General features: G+C 38.4%; 2 protein-coding genes across 4 annotated transcripts in view; one reads left to right on the forward strand and one right to left on the reverse strand.

Annotated features, from left to right (window-relative positions):
* The window catches only part of ADK (adenosine kinase), a 293,147-nt gene that overhangs the window by 166,547 nt on the left and 118,998 nt on the right, over positions 1-7,602 (forward strand). The window lies entirely within an intron of this gene.
* LOC310902311 (uncharacterized protein) overlaps positions 502-7,602 on the reverse strand; it is a gene marked incomplete at its 5' end in the record, with an annotated part of 35,686 nt that continues 28,585 nt past the window's right edge. Inside the window, 2 exons of the mRNA XM_083843667.1 lie at positions 502-1,013; positions 1,545-1,603. The remainder of the gene's footprint in view (positions 1,014-1,544; positions 1,604-7,602) is intronic.

Below are 7,602 nucleotides of genomic sequence, written 5' to 3' on the forward strand. Positions count from 1 at the left end.
TTGACACCAAAGTGTTTATCAGCCTAACCAGGGGAAGATTTCATCCTTTTTGTTGAAAGAGATATTAATGGATTATAATATTTCTTTGCTTCATGGAGACAATGAGTTCATATTGAAAATGTTGACCTGAAATAACAATGTTCCCATAACATATTATAAGTTAATTTGTCTGGAAAGCTGCCATTACCTGGGGGAACTGGGAGTAGTAGTTGGGAAGTGATAATACAGTGGGCAAGTATTTCACAAGTATGTGAGAGTGCTAATTTCAGATTTAGAAAACAGTTTTCAAGTCTGGCTAGAGCTGCTGTTTTCTGTATAGCTTCAGTTGCACCTGTGAGTGCAGTTAATCTCATCTCCCTCATCTTAAGGATGCTCCAAAATATATCACGTAATAGCACTCAGATACCGTAGATGAGTTGAGAAGTGTAATGATTCATACCTTACTCCTTATTGGTAACACTCCCTGCTACAGTGTTTAAGGTTTTCTTAGTATGTACATGATAAAGAGACATTTTGGAGATAAACTGCAGTCCATAAAAGTTACTGCCAGCTTAAGCCTTTGACTATATCCCTGGTGTGCACCTGTACAAACTATGCACACAAATCTCTGACTGTGAAAGAAATCTCATGGTGCACTTCCTCAAGCCAATTCCAGTGCCTGTACTTGGTTATCTCCCCAAATGAGCATTCATCTCCATATTTGCTGTCACTTCAGAGTTAGAGATGGGCTGTATTCTCTCATCTTGTGTGTGTTAATATAATAGTGGTTTTTACTTCACATGTGGTGAATGGGTTGTGAGGAGCAGGATGCGATTTCCCCCCTCGGGAGGCTGGAAGCCTGACCTGCTCCAGCCAGCAGGGAGGAGGGACACACCAAAGGCAGAAACACGTGGGGCAGCTGAAACAAGCAGGCTTCCCCTAGCAGGAAGAAATGGGGATGCGCAGGTCAAATAATTCATAAATACTCAAGGTTGCATGAATCCATGAGAATGACTTCACACTCGAAAGAAACCCTGTTAAGAAATGGCACAAAGGGAAACATCATTAGGAATCCAACTGGTTTTCAGGGAAGACAAGGCCCCTGGATGCCAGCCGGGGCAGCTGGGCTTGTCCTGAGGCCTGCTGGGCCTGCGAGGCCGCGGGCTACGGGGAGCGGGCAGGTGTCGCAAAGACAAGCCAGGAGAAGAGACAGCAGTGCTGTGTCTACCTGCTTCCTTCCCCCGTGTCTGTCACCAGCCATCACCAGGGATTTGTTCTACAAGAATGCTTGTGCTACCTCTCATACAAGTGCAAGCCATAAGCTACAGATTTTGCCCCAACTAATTTTGTCTTTTGGAAAAAAGAATTGTTGTGTGGTTGTGTAACTATATGCAGATTCACTCTTTTAGAAAAGTGTTTACTATATTTCCGTGACAGACAATTTAGTCTTAAAAGTAAATGACAGCAGCATTTTCAAATCTTTGTGTCTGCCAAAATTTCAATCAAAGACGTGTGTGCATTTCTTGTGAGGGTGGCATACCCGAGCATCTTCTCCCCATCCTTACCTCTGTGCTCACTTGGTCTAGCTGTATGATCTGTTGGACTGCAGAGTTGAAGCAAGGAACTGAAGAAAAGAAAAAAAAATCTGTATTATTTTTACCCTGTCTCCTTGCTATCTCATAAGCAGTTCTCCTCTAAAACAGGCAGTAGTATAGGGTTATTAATGAGCAACTGGGGGAGGTAAAGGTTGGAAATTACTTGCCCCAACACTGCTGATGGTAGAAGCGTGCAAGTAACCATGGCCTATCTCTGTCTACATCTCATTTACATTTTTAATACAGAAAAAAAGGATATATCTGAGGTTTATTTATTGACCCCTCTCCTAATACCATTATGCTGGTAGGTTACTATCTTAGGATTTGTAAGTCACTAATGTGCTGCTTAGTTTTAAAAAATATCTTTATATCAAAGTGTGGGTAGATGGTGTTGTAGCAGCCAAGTAATGTGACATATACACAGAAGTATTCAATTTTAAAGATTTTAAAGAAATATGCCTATTATTTTTTTCTGTTTTCTATTTGGCATAATGAGATTAAAATTTCACATTAAAAATATTTATACAATTATAATTGCCTTTATTTATGCACATTGTGCTAGGGCAGGTTTGTAGTGGGACATTGTGCAGTAGCTCTTCAGCTTCAAAGGCAGTGGAACAAGCCCCTTATGCCAGGTTCTCCCATGGCCTTCCCAAACCACAGCCTTTAAGTCTGCTGGGGGAGGGATGGGAGCATCTGTGCCTGAAAGGATGGAGCACTTTCAACTCTGTTTTCTGTGCTGTAGAACAGCTGTTGAAAGAAGGTAACCACTATGCATTACAGCAGCAATTAGCACTACTGTGGCATATGTTGAAATGCTCTCAGCCATCCCCTGGCAGAGTGAGAAATTACATGAGGTGCAAAGGTAGATGCACCTTCTCCATTGTATCACCTGTATTATGCGTTCCTGATGTGGTATTGTCTAGTCTGTTTGTGAATCCCAATATTTTGGATAACATGGAGGTGAAGGGGATGAAAATCATAATTTCTGTAGTTATCAGGCCATTGAGTCTACCTCTGAATTGTTGCATATGTTCAATATTTAAAAGATTTCTACTGAAGAGCACTGGCTGTGAATTTACAAGGTTTCCTCGGAAGAAGGAAGGGAGAGTTGTGTATTGTTGCAGGAAAAAAAAGTGTCTTGCTCTAAAACTGCACCTATGGTTTCAATTAGTCAACTCTCAATTATGATAATGTAATGAGGAGTAATGAGGAGGTGGGGATAATCTAGGTAATTGCAAATGACTAACACAAAACACATGTAAAATTAGAGAGCAAGAGCATCCACTGAGAACTTAAGAGGAATAAAAGGCCTGCAATAACAGTTGTTGCACACAGAAGATCACAGTTAAGACACATAGAGGCAGGTAGATGCTTACATTGCAGCCAAGAACCACCATAGCTGCATTGGTTGCTCATGTATGCAGCTAGCTCTTCATCCAAACCAGGCTTAGTCAGATGCCCAAACCAGGGATGATCATGACTGGCATGGATCTGCTAGAAACACTTTAGAAACAACAAATACCTTGTTTTTACAAGTAAGGGGGCATTGATTGAAAAAGACCTTCTGTCCACTGAACTGTTTTTTCAGAACCATTGTTAAATAAAGCCATTAAGTCTTTTTTCCTTAGGTACTGATAACTGTTAAATGTTATACTGGTCAGATATGTTTGCTTCTGACTTTCTCAATAGTTTTGACTGTGTTTAATAAGTACCACATGTCTTCAGGCTTCAGCTTTGTGGCAATGAGAGGTGATGCAATTGTATTTCATCCTTCTGCCAGAAAATACAAGCTCAGTATGTAGCGTGGTAGCAGAAGAACAGAGGTAAATTGTTCCCTTCCTGAACGTTGATGTAGAAGAAACCTACATGACTCTGTTCACGTCTGTAGTGCATGTTTGTATTCATTCAGTCATAAGCATAGTTAATTTAAAAATAAATTAAAAAAAAAAAAACTTTTTCGGGGGCTGGGGGGGAGGGAAAGGGAGAGTTACAAAGGAAAATATGCTTAAGGTACAAGAACACTTTCTGTTGGTTTGACTGGCAACTGTATCCATTACCATCTTATCTGAGGCCAACACATAAACATCTTTATCATTTCCTTTCCTTGAAAAGATGTTTGTCTTAAAAAAAAAAAAAGCTGTCTGAGGATTCTAATCATACACAAAGGAATCTCTAAATTAATATTTTCCCAAGCAAGTATTTAAAGATTTATTTTATTTCTAGATTATTAGAGATAATCTTGTTGCTCGAGCAATCCCTGAGGTTTCCAGGGAATTATAGGCACGTAAGCTTGAGGATTTTACCAGGCAAATCTAGTAGAGACTATAATAAAATAGAGTTAATGAATCTATGTCTAAATAGTCTAAATATAATGCACTAGGGGGAATTCAGTAGGGCTTCTGCAAAGGGAGATACCTAAAGGACTTGTTGAGGTGGAGAGGCTCAACAAACATGTAAGAGTTAACAAAGTAATACAGCAACATCTTACATTAGCAAGAATTCCATAAAACAGGAGCGATCTTAAAAGCAAAAGCATTCAGAAGACCAGACACCCATGTTATGCTTGGTATGACTGAAGCAGAAGACATTTGGAATAGTTACTTTCTGGCTGGATGGACTGAACACCCATTAGTGCTTAGTTTAATTTAAGATGAATGCTTGCCTGTTTTTCAATGCAAATGAAAGCATAGTAAGTGAGGATGATAGGTGAACTTGAATTCAAAAGTTTACTCCTGAGCCATATGACAAAATTTAGGCAGGTTTACCTACAGTGTCTGTAGGTAAATGCAAATATTGAAAAGGTTTTTGTCAGATACCTTCACCAAAAGACTTTATGGAAACTAGAAAACATGGTCGTATTGGGATGCTTGTGGCATGGAAAAGTTATTAGCTAAAATAAAGGGACAAGAGTCCAATTCTCACAATGGTGAGAGTTTACCAATAAAGTTCTTCCAGAGTCTCTGTTCTTTAATGTATTAATATCTTGGAAAAGGAGGTGAGCAGTGTGGTGATGAGTTTGTTTTTAATGGCAAGATACTTAATATGTTGATCCAAGATGAAAACCAACTATGAAAAAAAGAGGCAGAAGGACCCCGTGAGACTGAATGAGAGGAAAATAAAATGCAGGCTAAATTCAGTGTGGATAAATGCTAAGTGGTGCATATGCCACTCCTAGCTTGACATAGAAGATGTAATGATCCAATAAGAGCTCATTGTTATACAGGCAGAAGATAATGATATTATAATAGATACTTCCATGAAAATATCCTCTTCGTGTTTAGTATAGGTCCGAAAAAAAATAAATAAAATAAAAAGTTTGTTTCCATTTGCCATTTTTACCTTTGGTTTTGGTAGAAGTAGTAAGCTTGCTATTACAGAGCTGTGGAAAGGAGGAGTTCTGGCAGAACACTATAGATGTGAACACCTCATGCTCGGTTGTGGGAAAATAAAAACCAATAGCTTATGTAAGAACAAATGGAGAACTGAAAATGCCCCTTCTGTGAGCCCCATTATTTCATCCAGCAGACCTTCACTAGGAGTTGAACATATATTTTTGCAGAGTAAGTACAATTAGTAGTACTAATTCAGGCGGTATATATTGCCCATCAGCTGTTGCCAAAAGAAGGTGATTGGAAAAATCTTTAGCACAAGAAAGCTAAAATCTGAAGTGAACCTCATATGTTTCACTCTAACAGCAACATATCACTCAGCTTAGAAAGGATTATGCAAAAAATGTTTTTTTTTCTGAGTGTATTATTACTAGCATCTTTATTCTGTTGTACCACAATCGTTATTGAATTAAAAATTATTTGGGGGTACCCTGGACTCATTTTAAAATGTTTGCAGTAATACAAGTAAAGACACTGGGTGAACATCTGCCCATGGCTTGCCTTTATACATGTTGTTTGGATAGAAAGATACCTATAATAGCTCAAAGTAAGAAAGCATCCCTGAAAAAGTGAGACATGTTTTAAAGTGTGTTCTCCTGGTAGAATTTTCTGTATGTGCAGTTATCATTATTTGCTGGGATTGCCATTTTTGTCAGTCTTAGTGTCTTTGTCCATCAACCATGTAATTGTTTCATTTAATGTCCTGTCTTGTTTCATGGATTCCAAATCATGTGGGCATGGCAAAGAGTCTGGATGAGTGTCAGTTACTCATCTGATGCTATCTTAGGGTGGGGGACAATACTGCAGTGAGAGATTGTTGTACTAGTCCCACAAACATGCACTTCTTCCTTTAAAAATAATATATGTATATTTGTCTTGTGTGCTTCACACATTCACTGGTTTCTGTTAGGAAGTTTTAACTCTGTATTACAGTGCTATTATTACTGTACATGTGCTCGTGTTACACTAGCGAGTTCAGAGCACTGTTCACAATTCATTTATGCCCTGTTTTCTAAGGGGGAAATAAGCATGCATTTATATCTCCATGGTCTAAGGTCAAAGCAGACTTCTCTGGACAATTTGAACACAATCATTTTAGCACTCTGTTAGCCTTCGTCCATCATGAGTTTTTTATAAAATTAAATTAGAAATTAATGCCTGGTAGATGGTCATATTGCTAGTTTCTCTCACAGTGAGAAAGCAGCCTGATTATTTTCAAGTAAAATTTTATATTGGTGGATTGCAACTTGAATCATTTCTTCAGAAGTGGAAAAGGAGCATACTGTTTCTCTTAGGATAATGACATGCATGTGCTCATGAGTGCTTCAGTGTTTTGATCTTGTATGCTCTGGACATTTATCATGTAGCTACTGTCATATAAATTACACATTAATATCACTAAGATTTACTCCAACATTTGCAGTAGTGGAAGGTACCTTCGTGACAAAATATGAAAATATTATTGTATGTCTACCATATTATTGGGAATTAAAGAAAAAAAACAAAACCTACCTCCCCAAAGATGCTAAGCAGCTACATATCATTTGGCTTTCTGATAAAACATATCACTGGTTTCACTCAAACATTTGGGTTCTTTACAGAAGTAGTCATTTCATACATGAGATGAAATCATCTTAGTAGGTTAGAATCAGGTTTTCTGCAGTTGATAAAGGCTATGTGATCTATCAGTTCTAAATTTCTATGTATTATTTTAAAAATGCTAATGAAGACTCCCCTAACCAGTGAAATTATCTCACAAGGGTACTTGCTAATTTCATATGACTATTAGAGTGAACTTTTCAAACAAAGCCCTATCATATGTGCAGGTTACAGAGGCAATGGAAATATCTATATGTGTCCAATTATTTGGAGTGTTTTTGTCTTCCCGATCCTTGAACTTTGTTTCTTTTTCCAAACACTTGTACACTTTTATTAATGTTGGCCGATTATTAAATATAGGCAAAAAGAGGGGACTTGCAGAAATAGATCACAAGGCAGGAGAGGGGGAAAGATCGGGGAGTTAACAATTAGGAGGGTACACTAAGCTTAAATTGTGAATCATACTAAAAATAAAGTTTAGACTTATAAAGCATTAAAAAAAAAAAAAAGGAAGAAGTATAACCCCTAAACAACTGTTAGGGAGAAGGGCGTGCAGTGGGGCTAGTGCCATCACCCACGAGGGCAAGGCAGAAGAATGCTCTGTGTGTAGGACTGTCTATTCAGAAGGCACCAGGAACGACTGGTGACCTAACTTCCTAGTTTCAAACCCTGAGTGAAGCGGACGTGACATGAGCCGTCGCTCCTGCTGGAGCAGGAGGAGGTAGCTGGAGATGCAGAAGGGCTGGGGGAGAGCTGTACAGCTCTCCATGGGCAGAATGCTAACAAGTAAGCTGAGTAGTTGGTGAAGGGTTTTTCTGATTTGGTGCAGTATGGTGGTTTTTTTTCTTTCATTTTTTTTTATTTTATATGCAAATCTACAAGAAAAAAATGAAATGGAAAAAGAGGCATAGTTTTTAACAGGTTTTTACAGCGTCTGAGGAAGAAATGAAAAAGCAATAGTGAATTTATGGAAGATATAAAACAAGTGGGTAATGCATAGGATGTTTGTGATGATCTTAGTAGTTTGGCATAGGAAT

This window comes from Anser anser (genome assembly GCF_964211835.1).
Source record: "Anser anser genome assembly, chromosome: 7".
NCBI classification, from domain to species: domain Eukaryota; kingdom Metazoa; phylum Chordata; class Aves; order Anseriformes; family Anatidae; genus Anser; species Anser anser.